The sequence below is a fragment of the Perna viridis genome, chromosome 14 (genome assembly GCF_037379345.1).
Source record: "Perna viridis isolate PV_CMFRI_1.1 ecotype Kerala chromosome 14, ASM3737934v1, whole genome shotgun sequence".
Classification (NCBI taxonomy): Eukaryota; Metazoa; Mollusca; class Bivalvia; order Mytilida; family Mytilidae; genus Perna; species Perna viridis.
The window spans coordinates 25,896,808-25,912,239 of NC_142458.1; the positions used below are offsets into that span (position 1 = coordinate 25,896,808).

Genomic DNA, 15,432 nt, shown 5'->3' on the forward strand with positions numbered 1-15,432 from the left:
GGACATAAAAACTGCTAACAGAATAAAACACAAAACTAAATTTTGAACTTAAATGGTCCTTATCTAATTCAAATATTTTTATTTCACTTGATCACAGCTTGAAAAATATGAGTATTTTCCATTATTAAAATTCACAATTCACAACATAAAATGTTGAAATATAGGGAGTTTATGAATCAAACATTTTGGGTTTTCCTGCTTTGTAAATTATAATTGAAGTCATTAACAGACAGTATTGTTTATCATTTTTTCCTTTAATATATACATGTAAGTTTCCCATACAAATCATCAATTATTAACATCACATTATTTAATGTCGGTTGACTTTACATATATACTGATGATTTGTCCCGGTTACAGTCTCATATGTATATGAAGGAGGAGCTACAGTAGTGTGCTTTGTGTGCGTGTGCCTTTCCTGTGCGCACTTCACGTGTCGTGTATCATGCAACGGTAATGTATTCTGATTGGATGATAAAAATGGCTCCTATGGTAGATCAATTTTACGGAATATCATTGTAATTCCATTTTCAATGAGAAGACAATATTTTGTGAGGAATCAAAACTTGCAGGAATTAATTGGTTTCAAACATTCGAACATTATTTGTACATATAATAAAATACTGTAAATATTTGAATGGCATTCCAGAATGATCTGGGAAAAGTATCCCGAAATATAACTGTTTATGATTTCGTGGCGATCATTCACCTGGTGGTAATAGTTTGTCTTTTGAGAATAAGAATTGAATAAATATTACCCCAATTTTATGAAGCTTCAATATTTTCATAGTCCAAGACCTGTGAAAATGTTTTTGCAATGTGCCATGTATAATAAAATGAACATATTTTATATCAACAATGCAATGTAATTTTTTAGACTAATAAGATGGTATTGCATTAGTTAAAATAGCTTAATTATTTAAAAGAATAGTACTTTTTACCAGTATTTTATGAAATTTTGGTATTTTTATTATCCTGGAACAAGTAAAAATTATTCCCCATAAGATGGTATTGCACAAGTCAAAAATACTCAATTACCTAAAACTTGAGTATATCTTACCCTTATTTTATGAAATTTCAATATTTTCATACTTGGATACTAGTGAAAATGTCTTCACAATGCACCATGTATAATAAACAAGAGGCTCCCAGGAGCCTGAATCGCCCACCTGATTGAATTTTGCCTTTCAAAGGCAATAAATTTAACAAGAAGTTGTCCAAAAATTTTGACTCAAGAAGTCTTTGGTAGGCCTTATCATAAGGATCATTTCAACAATAGAAAGTTTCTTTTAATCTATCATAGTTTTCAAGATATTGACTGAAAAATGCTTTTTCCCTTTCGAGCGCAATAACTCTTACAAGGACTCATCAGAAAACTTTTATCCCTGAAGACTTTTGTAGTCCTAATAATAAGGACCATTTCAGCTATTGAAAGAATTTGGCTAAACCTAACGGTTTTGGAGATATATGCAAAAACTACTGACTGCTATGTTTTATTTTTTTAATAACGGCTGCCATGTTTTTTGATGGATCAAAAATTACCACATCGATTTTATGCAGGATACCCCAAGGAACATTCATACCAAGTTTGGTTTCGATTGGTTAAGTAGTGTCAGAGGAGAAGATTTCTGCAAGAAATAACATTAAAAATAGCAAAAAATGTTGAAAAAGGGCAATAACTCCAACATGGCTTCGGTCTCACTAACCACTTCTAACGTTTCCATTTCTTTACATGTTAAAAAAGTAATTTTCAAAGTCTCACTGTGAATTCCCATGACAAATGACATCTTAAAGCTGCATACCGTTGCGAAGCTTGGAAAATAAGGCTTCCAAAATCATTATGCTAATGGTACGATGATAGTAGAAATTCTTCACAAAATTTACTTGAATAAATAATACTGAAAATCCACATTTTTACCTGTTCTGCTAACTGACAGCATGGAGGCATATTACTCACACATGTAAACAATATTCATACACTTTTGTAGTTAATTACATATATGATTTTAAAGTACACATTCTCAGCTTTATTTTGACCACTTTTAATCATAATACACACAAATAATGCACTTACAATGCATATGTCTAGGTTCAGTGTGTTTTTGGTACTACATAGGGGATGGCCATTTGACCCGGAAGTGGTTAGTGAGACCTTAAAAATATTTTATCAGTTTTTATGTTTTTCTTTTTTTACATTTTATGAAAGCTTGTGGTATTGTGAGTCTAATAAGACCAAAACTATCAAAATCAGACATAGGACTACAAAGAAATGGTCATTTTTATATCATGCCCCTCAGTGATATTTTCCCTAAATTACTAAAAAATTACAATTTTAACTAACTTGTCACACCAAATTGATACCTATGATAATTCAAGAAGTTGTAATAGTAAATATCATTTATCACTATGAAAAAAGAACAGATTTCAACAATTTATATCATACCTATTTCATTACTGTACGATTCTAAGTCTGTGCTGTGTGACTATTTGAGTACTTTGAATATCCCAAGCAGTGACGTTGTGTATTTCATGGATGACGTCAAGTTATGAGTCACTGTTACTAATAAAAATGTTGTTGCTATGTTGTTTTTTAAAATACCTTGCACAATGCACCTCTTAAAATATAGCCAGATTACCAATATCACTATACTGATTTTATGGGAAAGTGGAAATAATGACCAGGAAAGGCAATTTTCCTCAAATTATGCATTTTTCTGAAATATGCCATAATTTAATTTATGGTCTCACTAACCACTTCTAACGTTTCCATTTCTTTACATGTTAAAAAAGTAATTTTCAAAGTCTCACTGTGAATTCCCAGGACAAATGACATCTTAAAGCTGCATACCGTTGCGAAGCTTGGAAAATAAGGCTTCCAAAATCATTATGCTAATGGTACGATGATAGTAGAAATTCTTCACAAAATTTACTTGAATAAATAATACTGAAAATCCACATTTTTACCTGTTCTGCTAACTGACAGCATGGAGGCATATTACTCACACATGTAAACAATATTCATACACTTTTGTAGTTAATTACATATATGATTTTAAAGTACACATTCTCAGCTTTATTTTGACCACTTTTAATCATAATACACACAAATAATGCACTTACAATGCATATGTCTAGGTTCAGTGTGTTTTTGGTACTACATAGGGGATGGCCATTTGACCCGGAAGTGGTTAGTGAGACCTTAATAGATTAAAATGAAAATTAGACCACAGATAGATCTTATCATTCTGAACCTGTCAGAATTTGGCTAAACCTAACCGTTTTGGAGATATATGCAAAAAACTACTGTCTGACCTCTATGTTCTATTTTTAGTAACGGCGCCCATGTTTTTGTATGGATCAAAAATCCCCACGTCAGTTCTATGCAGGATACCCCAAGAAACATTCAAACCATGTTTGGTTCCAATTGGTCAAGTAGTTTCAGAGGAGAAGAGTTTTGAAAAATTGTTAATGATGACGATAAACGATGACGACGACAGATGACGACAATGGACAACGAAGAACGCCAAATTCTGGAACAAGGAAAATGTGTTCCCAATAATCCATATACAACAAACATGGATATTTTTCACATAAAAATGACTTTTTTTTCATATTTAGAGCAATAAAATGGTATCCCTTAAGCAAAACAGTCTATTATTTAAAAATTGAGTTTATTTTACCCCAATTTATTTCAAAATTTCAAAATTTCAATATATTGAGACCAGTGAAGATGTTTTTGCAATGTACCATGTACCATAAAAATTTGACTTTTTTTATGTCAAAAAAGCAATATTTTCTTTTTTAGATAAATAAAATGGTTTCACATTAGTTAAAATAGCTAAATTATTTTAAAAAAAAGAGTACTTTTTACCAATACTATATGAAATTTTGTTATTTTTGTTCTCCTGGAACATGGATAATGTGTTCCCAATGATCCATATATAAATATGGACATTTTTTTACACATAAAAATAGTTTATTTATTTTATATTCAAAGCAACAAGATTGTATGGTAAAAACAATACAATTCAATTTCTTCAATTTAAAAAAAAACATTTTCATACTTCCTGACAAATGACAATGCTTTCGCAATATACGATGTATAACGAAAATTAACATGATTTTATATTAGAACATTTATATACATTTAAAAACTGTGAATATCGAATGTGTTTATTAAAGCATAATTAATATTAATGTAAAATTACATGTAAGATGTTAGCAATCAACACAATACAACGATCATGTACACTGTATATCATAAATTATTATCAGTTTCGTTTTGTAAGTAAGATTTCGAAATATACCAATTACTGAGAAGAATACTTCCAATGGACATGATCATTCGTTTAACGTGTTTCATGTGGCTTTCGTGTATCATGGGGATTGGGAGTGTTACACATTTCAGGAGGTGTATCCAATCATAGTTTGTCGTGGTTTTGCTCTTATGATATAAAAATTATATAGATTGTGTGTGAAATTGGCATGAGTAATCATTCTTGATTTGATTATTTCAAGTGGAAGAAGAATTCATTCTCAAAAATACAGATCTGAATATAGAAAGAACTATTGTTAAGTGATAACAAAGCCTATCTTGACTTCAAAAGTATCATTATGAACTCAACAATTTAATATAATGTTCCATGGGTTTTCCTATGCCATGAATCAAATTTACAACAGGCAGTGTCTAAATTTTAAATGAAATGGCACTTAAAAGACAGAAAAAAAGTGACAGGGACACAGTAATTGAAGCAAAGTCATTATAAAACATACATGAAACATGATGTAAAAGATGATTTTAGGTTTTGCCGATGAGGGATGGAGCTATCTGTATTCAAGTAACATTGAACTTTATTGAATATAAACTACTATGTTGCTATATTGCTAATGTCTCAATCAAAGCGAACATGCAGGACTTTGTATAACACATGCAATGTGTCTGTGTTGAAAGTTCAACCAATCACTTCCTAATTGCATACATCACTCCTAGACATAACTATTTTGAGCAATTCATGTTCCTAAGCATATAAATATGAAGGATGCCACTTTCATACTGACCCTATTATCTATCAACAAACAAGACATAAACCACACCTTTATAAAGTTCTATAGAGTGTGATCATTGCCCAACCAGTGTATGAATCTAACCTTTATATTTCACAGTGTGAACTGAATACCAATCTCTAATCTTAACCTTCATAAAGTTCTATTCAGTATAACTGTCCCTGAGTAAACACATCCACACTGAGACTATCAATCTTACCTTTACAAAAGTCTATTTAGTGTGGCAGCCCCTGAGTGAGTACATCACAAAATGAGACTATGAACATCACATTTACAAAATTCTATGGAGTGTGGCATTCCCTAAGTGAACACATCTCACAGTGAGACAATGAATCTCACCTTTACAAGACTCTATGGAGTGTGGTATTTCCTGAGTGAACACATTCCACAGTGAGACTATAAATCTCACCTTTACAAGACTCTGTGGAGTGTGGCAGCCCCCGAGTGAGCACATCACAAAATGAGACTATGAACATCACATTTACAACATTCTATGGAGTGCGGCATTCTCTGAGTGAACACATCTCACAGTAAGACTATGAATCTCACCTTTACAAGACTTATGGAGTGTGGTATTCCCTGAGTAAACACATCCACACTGAGACTATCAATCTTACCTTTACAAAAGTCTATTTAGTGTGGCAGCCCCTGAGCGAGTACATCACAAAATGAGACTATGAACATCACATTTACAAAATTCAATGGAGTGTGGCATTCCCTAAGTGAACACATCTCACAGTGAGACAATGAATCTCACCTTTACAAGACTCATGGAGTGTGGTATTTCCTGAGTGAACACATTCCACAGTGAGACTATAAATCTCACCCTTACAAGACTCTATGGAGTGTGGCAGCCCCTGAGTGAGCACATCACAAAATGAGACTATGAACATCACATTTACAAAATTCTATGGAGTGTGGCATTCTCTGAATGAACACATCTCACAGTAAGACTATAAATCTCACCTTTACAAGACTTATGGAGTTTGGTATTTCCTGAGTGAACACATTCCACAGTGAGACTATAAATCTCACCCTTACAAGACTCTATGGAGTGTGGCAGCCCCTGAGTGAGCACATCACAAAATGAGACTATGAACATCACATTTACAAAATTCTATGGAGTGTGGCATTGTCTGAATGAACACATCTCACAGTAAGACTATGAATCTCACATTTACAAGACTTATGGAGTGTGGTATTCCCTGAGTGAACACATTCCACAGTGAGACTATGAATCTCACCTTTACAAGACTCTATGGAGTGTGGTATTCCCCGAGTGAACACATTGCACAGTGAGACTATGAATCTCACCTTTACAAGACTCTATGGAGTTTGGTATTCCCTGAGTGAACACATTCCAAAGTGAGACTATGAATCTTATCTTTACAAAATTCTATGTAGTTTGGCATTCCCTGAGTGAACACATCCCACAGTGATGCTATGAATCTCACCTTTACAAGATTCTATGGAGTATGGCAGCCCTGAGTGAGCACATAACACAAAGAGGCTATGAACATCACCTTTATAAAGTTATATGGAATGTGGAATTCCCTGAGTGAACGTGGCCCACAGAAAGAATATGAATCTCACTTTTATTAGGTTCTATAGAGTATGGTGGTCCCTGAGTTAACAAATCCCAGAGTGAGAACTGTCCCACAGAAAGACTATGAACCTTACCTTTGTAAAGTACTATAAAGTATGGCGGTCCCTGATTAAAGACATCCCAGAATGAGAACTGTCCCACCAGACCATTCACATGGAAATCTTCAGCCACTATAAACTTATAATGCATCGGTTAATCATAACCAGGATGATTGGTCAAATAAACATCCTCAAAGTAAAGTAGAAGTTCTGATGAACAACCTGCTCTCTCAACACGGAATATCTCCAACAGATATGAGTAATCTTCCTGTAATTATGACCAAGAGAAATTTACTAATCATCAAACAGAATTTCCAGCAGACTCACAAAATGAAACCTTCTGCTTCAATTTGGACCATAAAAATATACCCTTCTCAGTATATCATAGTAAACCAATTATTTCATGCATGACTACATATAGCTATAATACCTAACCTACATAATTTAGTTTTAAATTGAATGGTTTTGGAGGAGTCACACTTAAAAGGTACATTAACGAACTGACTTCTATAAATTTATAAACCCACAAACTTTGCTTAAAAAACAGGAGGCTCCAAGATGCTTGAATCACTCATCTGATTAAATTTTGCCTTTCAAGGGCAATAAATTTAACAAGATGTTGTCAAACAATTTTGACTCAGGAAGACTTTGGGAGGACTTATCATAAGGATCATTTCAGCAATTGAAAGTTTCTATCTATCATAGTTTTCAAGATATTAGAAATATGAAATACATGTACAAAAATTATTTAATTCCAAAAAAAATATGTTCGTTTATTTCATTACATTACAACTAACATATTATATTTGGACTTATAAACCTGTACTACCAACTCTCTATCATCATGACTTAAAAAGAGTTGAGTCATAAAGATCTTTTTCTGACCAAAGAATTTAATTTATCATCAGAAATTAGAATCAAGACTTAATTTTACACTTAAGGAACTAAAACAAAGGCCCAGCACATTTTGGTTCCTGATGCTGGAACAGGAAGAAAGTATTGAAAGAAAGTACAAAGTATGTAACTTGGTAAATATTTTGTAATGTGCTAAGATTAAATTCTATACATTGGTTAGTCATATAACTATATGGAAATGTGTCCAAAGAGACAACAAACCTAGCTTTCAGTGAAAAAAAAAACCAAATAAATGCAGTCTATGGACCTTCAATGAACAGTGCAAAATCCTTTACTTATGATCGGCTTTTGACTATTACCTAAGCCCTGAAAAAACAAGTATGCTGGCCAGTTCAGCATAATATTTCTTTAAGCTGATAAAAAAAGACATTAGATTAATCTAATCTAATTATTGTACAAAAAAATATACTGCCATTTTTGAGCTATCACATTTACCTCTAAATCTAGAAAAATAGAAGTATCCAAGGGAGTTAATACAGTACAAACTCCACCAACAATTCCTGTTTCTATCGTTACATTCCCTCCTCCTGATAAAAATGGAAAATATAGGAAATGTGTCTTATAAAAAAAAATAACTAATAACTCAATATAATATGCAAGAGTTACCATTACAAATAGCACAATTCAAACAACTCATTTAAAAAAAATCATCTTGGAAAAAAGAAACAAACAACTTGCAAAACTGAAACCCTGTTATGAGAGGTTCATAACCATATTATTATTGAAGAATTTTACATCTAAATTCCAGGGATAGTTTATGCATTTCATCTCTTTCAGTATTTTCTTACAGATGAAAATATCCATTTAAAAAGAAAAGCAAACACATTTTGAATCTAATACAAAAAGATATATAGTACCATGATGAACTTAATGTATTCAAGTCTCAAATAATTCTAAACAAAATGATACGCTATTTTCTATGATACTGAACAGCATTCTTTGCTGGGGATAGGTCAGTCTTTTTACATGTCACATCTGTTCTGTTGGCAAGGATTTCTACCACCAGAACTTTGTTTATAAATATCCATAATTCCTAACTGCCACCAACAGTTATCTTTTCTTGACCTGAAAATTTCAGTCCAGTTCTGACGGCTGATGTGAAACTAAAATAGAAGGACATAATACTCACTGTGAAATCAGACATTATTGCATTTTTTTTTTTATCAATGAAAAAATTGCCAAAGTTGTAATTCAAATTCTTTGTTAAAAAGTAAAATTGAGACTACTGTGAAAGTACTATTGTTCGTGGGTACCAATGAAAAGGAGATTTCCATTATGTGTATACGGAAAACCTAAAAACCACGAATTCAAGAATGCACAAACTTGTATTTCTTCCCTAATCCATGAAAATTGGTGTCAATGAATTTAAGTACTTCCACAATATTTCATTAAAATTTTAAACTTAATATAATATATAATTATAACTGAGATACTGCCAAAATGTAAGTCACAGTTTCAAAAATGATGGGTTGTAAAGTAACAGAGAAATACGATAAATATTCTAGAGAAAAATGGCAAACACAGAAAATTACAAAGTCATAATGTTGCAATACAAAAGGCAGCAAAAGAAAATTTGATATTCCAAGCTATTTAACACATAGGTTTCATCATTGCACTCTTTCAAAAACTTTCACCATCCTTGCTGTTTACCGCCATAAGGGAACCCAAGTAATAAAACTTGCCATTTATAAAATTAAAGAGTAATCATGTTTACAACAATAACAGAATATACCATGAACATTATCTCAAAGAATAACTTACAAGAAATTATGCACAACTTTATCTACAACTTTTGGTGTCTTCACTTTCTTTTCAATATAAATCAAAACATTTTGAGTATTTGTGTCCAATAGTGTCACAGTCATTAATCCAGAAACTGAATTAAAAATTACTCAAGTTAAGCTGACTTTTGTTATACAACTTCAACATTATTGTTAAAATAAAAATTTATCAAATATACCGGTAACATTTTCTTGAACACAGCAAAGCATCTTCTGCAAGACAGTTAGCAGAAGTGTCAGACTTTAAGAATCTGGAAAGGGGATACAATATACAAGTTAGCATGCAAAAGTAAAGTCCCTTCGATAGAAGATGGGAAATCTGTTATAGACAAGTGCAATGGATAGATTATTGACGAATAGACAAGGCAATTCAAATACAGGACTATAAAGAGTGGAGGGATAAAAGTAAGATCTACATCATTAGTTATTGATGTTGTTGTTTGTTGCTGAAAATCCTTGACATTCTATGGGATTACTTACATAGAAAATTTCTCTAAAGGTAGTTCATTCCTATTACATGGAGCATTCTATTCTGTCATCTTACAGACATATATATTTTCTATATACTTATAGTAATTGAAATAATGTAAAAATAATATATCACTTATTTCAAATGATTTTGAACATACAAATAAGAAATGTAAAATAAAAAACATTATTATAAAAAGCCTTTTTCAAGGGGAGATAATTGACAGGAAAATTCTTTCAATGGGAATATAATTGGTGGGAAAATGTTCTGCTGAAATGTACCGGTACAAGGAATTTTAGTTTTTTTAATATTGCAAGAAAGGAAGCAGAGTGACCCCAGTTTTTGTTTTGAAATATGGAAGAATATCAGTTAAGTGTTCTTTATATAAAAATATGAGGTTATATTTACCAGGGTTTTTAGAAGTTCATGAAATATTGAAAATTCCCAAACGAATCCATATAAAATGCAATAAAATATTGGCTTTAATAAGGCTCAATTATCTCAAAATCAAGTTTGGTGACCTATGTTTTTGTTCCTTGAAATTCTGAAGTATATTCTTTGGGAAAAACTAAGGAAATTTATCTACTAGAAATAATAGGTATGATCTACCTTAAAATTTGCACTGAGAAGATGAACACACAAACCAGTATGTACTCATTCTATACATGTTGCATATTACTTACCTTAACACATTGCCAGAGAAGATTAGTGTGATCTCTCTGTCTTGTTTATGATTGGCAGACACATCATGGAACCAGTCTGAGAATGTATAGCTGGCCAGGAACCCAGTGGACTGGTCACATGATAAGGGTTGGGTGGGGAGAAAGATTCACTTCCTGATCTAAAATCGTCATTACTGATTGAAAAGTCATAGACCGTGACATTCAAATAGTCTGGGGCTTAAAATAATTAAAAATAAATCTTTAATACTGAAGTTCACAATATCATCTGTTCTTTTTGAAGGATATCAGTCAACCTTTAATACAAACCATTTTTCTAACTTTTAGTCAACATCATTCACAGAAACAAAATCTGTATCAATGAGCAAATGTGGACAATGAAACTATCATGGAATAAATCAAATTCTGATCGTGAAGGTCTTTTTTATGTGGACATTCCATACATTGAATTTTAATTATTTTAAAAATCATATGAAGAATCTTCTAATCACCATACATAATCCAATTATACAGACAATTTCAGGAAAGCCCTTCTATCAAAATATGTTTAAAGTTATTACCATATATATGTAAGCAGTCTTCAAGAAGTCTGTCAGTCTGAGATACAAAATGTACAATACTGCAATTGAACCTGAAGTATGTGACATTGCTCTGGAGTTTTATCGGTGACAGAACCATAACTCTTGTTAAAATCTAGCACCATGTTGGGGTTGAAACACAACAAAATTTTCAGTCCAGCATTGTTTGGATATTTGGTCAATGGTGTACTTAATGTCAACCATTTGTGAAGATTGTGTAAGTGTAGAGGTTTGTTATATAACTTACAAGTAGTAGTAGATTGTGATTGGGGCATGAACACTTTGACTTGAGCACTCTTGGCAGATTTGTAGTCGCTAACCTCTAATTTAATAATGCAGTCATAAGAATTCAAGGGAAGTAACCCACCAGTATCAGTAAATGTTACAGATGAACTATGTGATGTTGAAGGTGTAGGAATTGTTACTGTGGTAGTCTTAGTCAATGTTGCTGCTGTAGTACTGGTACATGTTACTGTGTATTTCCTTAGATAAAACAAAATTGCATGAGCACAAATAAAAAGACAGCAATTCTAATGGGACTTTACATGAAACCCACCATGTTGCAAAACAATTTTGGGTGTAAAAACTACTTAAAATGACCGTAATTTTTGTGAAAATAATCAAACTGAAATTCGAAATTGATCTGCATTTTATGATACTCAACAACTATACAAAGATTGGAAAAGATTCTTTAATACTTTTCTAAAGTTATCATCTAGAAACCTTTAGGGGACAGACAGAGGGATTGACGGAGGGTCAGACAACTTTTCAGAGGGTTTAGTTTTAGCTCAACAAAATTCAGTAAATCTAAGCCATATTCTTTGAAATACATATTAAAAGAGATTAAAAAAATAGCTTAATTCATAAAAAGTAAAAAAAGTTTGCTTTATGGTATCATAATTGAGTAATTAGAATATATGAAACCTGTTGTGATGGATGCATCATTCAAGAGTATATTATCATGTGCAGTGAAGACTAAAGGTAAAAATGACAAGAATAACATGCCTTTCTTTAGTAAACAATGTAGATGGTAATTGGCTTCATTCAAAGGCAAAGTAAAAGCTAGTATGCTTAATGCTCTACTCACAACCACATCAATATTTTAAACAAATACCACTTTATTTAAATGTAATAGGAAATAGAGTTAACCTTTTTTCAATCTACTCCAAGTTCATAGTATCCGACCCAGTTCTTAAGTGTCCGAATACCCAGCATGTGTATTAGGTTTTCTAAATCTATATACAGATGTACCATATACTCAACAAATACATTGCTATTCAAATCTACCAAGTACTGACATCTTTGCCAACTGCTTCATCTCCAACTGATGTATTTGCACCAAAGACTGCATATAACTCTGAGGGTCTATACCATTGAATTTGTAGTTCTGTTCAGGAGACTGCAGTTGCTACTATGTTCACTGCAGCTGTCATAACAAACAAGCAATAAATCTAATGTTAGTTTTCAAAATAGAATAGAACCAGCCTGCTGCTCTGTCCTTTTGTTCAAAGAAATATAACTGTAAAATTATAAAATTTATATAAAAAAAAATAAGCGCAATTAGAATGTATGGCGCTGAACGGAAAAAAGTCACAATAATATTAGTACTCTGACTTGGTATGCAAAAATGAGGCCATAGAGGATGTCATAAAAATGTCCCAATCAATGTAGGGCTTCTTGAATGTTACATCTGTAGCAAATTTGTCTGGATTTCCCTTTCAAAACAATATGCAATGGACATGAAATAATTGTAAAACAAACAAATTTGAATATACATGTGAAACATACACAATATGGTAGGATGTGTTGTTATATTCTAATTGACAGATCTGGCTTCATCCAGTTACTTTGGGTGCTTGTAAATTGTTAAAATAACTGTTACAGTGAAATGGCTTCATTTCAAACAGAAATGATTAATTGTTAGTTTATTTGTCATGTTTTTATTGTCTTTAAATAATCAATTTATTGAGGGATTACAATAATCCAAAGCATATACAAACAAACAAACATACAGATACAATACATGTGATATGATTATATGAGTTTGACAATTAATAATAAAAGTAGACACTTAACATATTTCTTTCCAATTAAATAAAAATGAAAATCTTGAAAAATTTAAGTATCTTGAAAAGGTATACCCATGAAAAAAAGGTGAACAAATATGGCATAGATTTAATAAAATTATAAATCAAAGTATTAAGATGATAATTCAGATTTGAATATAATACTTCTTTTCATGTATTGTGACTTTTTATCCATGGCTTTTTATCTTGTGACTTTTTTCCTGTGAATTTTTATCCCTGACTTTTTCCCATGACTTTTTTCCCTACATTCTTTCTGATACCGTGAAAGTATTTAATTTCTAGGTTTAATATTATTTAACCTTGACCTTGGTAATCAGATTTTTAAATTCTTGATTGAATGTTTACATTTCATTGGAAATTTTATCATGCGAAAAAGTGTCACTAAGGTTTGTAATTTTTTTCAAAATTTGAGTATGCACATAGCTGATTTTAATTTTCAAGGAAAACTTATTCAATTAATTTCATCTAAAACTGCCTAGTTATAACAAGAAATGCATTTTAAAGATGCATTTCTTGGATCTTGAGGAGTCAAATGTCTTTTTTTTGCATACTTTGTTTTGTAACACATTATCTTGGTCTCTCTGAATTTCAATTCTTATATGCAAGTTTTTATTAACCTATAGATATTTGCACAATTTGTGTTGTCTGAAAACGGATTAATGCATGTAATATATAGTTCTGAAACCCAACAGTGTTACACTAAACCCATGTATATAGTAATATGATTTACATTACACAGACGTACCAGATACTTCCTGTATATTGTCAACATATTACACTGGTGGACCAGCACGCATGTCACATCCTGTATTCCAACAGGTAAATATGATTTAATTAAGTAATTAAATAATAAAATTGATGACCAAGCTAATACACAAATAAGTTTGTACATTTTTTTAAAAAGTTTTTGAAATTAAATAAATACAAAAACTTAAGTCGGAGATCATAGTTTCTGAAGGAAAAAAAAAAGGTATTTATATTCTTACCATTTCTTTTTATATCCTTTAAGCAGTTTTTAACATATTCAATATAATCATTATTATGTACGTCACAGTAAAACATGGTCGAAACTAAACATGTGTGATAGTCTCTCTATTGATCTTTCACAATTTGTAATTTTATACATATCAAACAAACTTCAATATTCAATGATATATCAGATGATAAAAGATCAACAAAAGCAGTCTAAACAAAAACATAATTCAGTGATAAAATATGTGACGATTCATTTATTGAATAATCTGTGATTAATTGTTTGATTAATCATTAAGGTATCTCCAAGTGGCGTTACGCCTCGGGCAAGAACTATAATTTACTAACAGTAGACTCCTAAGCTGAGAAGCTCCAATATACAAGATATTAACTGTTGTTAATTTCATGACGATTCTGATGATTGACAAACTGGACTCATGGTCATACTAAGAAATACCCTTTCATAAGTCTTGCTTTTGGCAAAAAATATTTTTGCAGCTGTGACGAATTTTATTGTTGTAAAAAGCAGTTTTATAATTACATTTTTTTTTCATAAACCTGCAATTACAGGTCTATGGTCTTTTCAATATGAAATGGTGCACTGATTAAATAAGCTGAATTCTTAAGAGCGTTTCTATTTACTAACCACATTGGTCCTACATTGAAAAACTTTTCTATCAGTCTTTAGATATCAGTACTCCCGGTTTGTGCTTGTGATGTAACAAGCATAAAATTGACAGAAACCTTGAAAATGAAAAATGTCAATTTTTCCACTATGGTTCATTGTGTAGTAAAAAAATATACATGATTGCTATTGGTGTATACATGAATCAACAGAGCCCCACAAAGTCAAACTTACAGTTTAACCTGGATCTGCAATAAACCATGAAAATTTGTTCCGTAGAAACAGTGTAAAAGCAAATATTTATATCACACTCATAGTCCAACTGATTGTCCTTGGCTCTTCTTCATCTAACTTGGCATTTTCCTCCTTCACATAGTCCAATTTCAGTTTTATTTTTACTTTACAAATCATGCAGTAATTTTGCATTTAATGACCAACACTTCAATTAATCACAATTCATATTTCTTCCCTTTTTTATTACAATTTTCTACTAACCATTTGTTTATTCATTTACTTTGATAATTTATTTATTAACTTATTTATTTCTTTTATTTTGTTAAAAATACAATTAAAATAAGTTTATTCAAAGCCCATCAAATTGGGCCGTCTGTGTGAGA

General features: G+C 31.5%; 1 protein-coding gene across 10 annotated transcripts in view; it reads right to left on the bottom strand.

The window, feature by feature from the left end:
- Window positions 1-4,074: 4,074 nt before the first annotated feature.
- LOC148598781 (podocan-like) overlaps window positions 4,075-15,432 on the bottom strand; it is a 30,396-nt gene continuing 19,038 nt past the window's right edge. For 3 of the 10 annotated variants that reach the window (XR_015918424.1, XR_015918423.1, XR_015918422.1), the window contains exons 9-14: window positions 12,401-12,557; window positions 11,452-11,614; window positions 10,557-10,714; window positions 8,481-8,726; window positions 8,059-8,150; window positions 4,075-6,976 (exon numbers count right to left, since the gene is read on the bottom strand). The gene's annotated coding sequence lies outside the window, so the exon portion shown is untranslated. Of the gene's footprint in view, window positions 6,977-8,058; window positions 8,151-8,480; window positions 8,727-10,556; window positions 10,773-11,451; window positions 11,615-12,382; window positions 12,558-15,432 lie in introns of all 10 variants that reach the window. The other 7 variants (XR_015918428.1, XR_015918430.1, XR_015918426.1 and 4 more) reach the window with 7 other exon arrangements.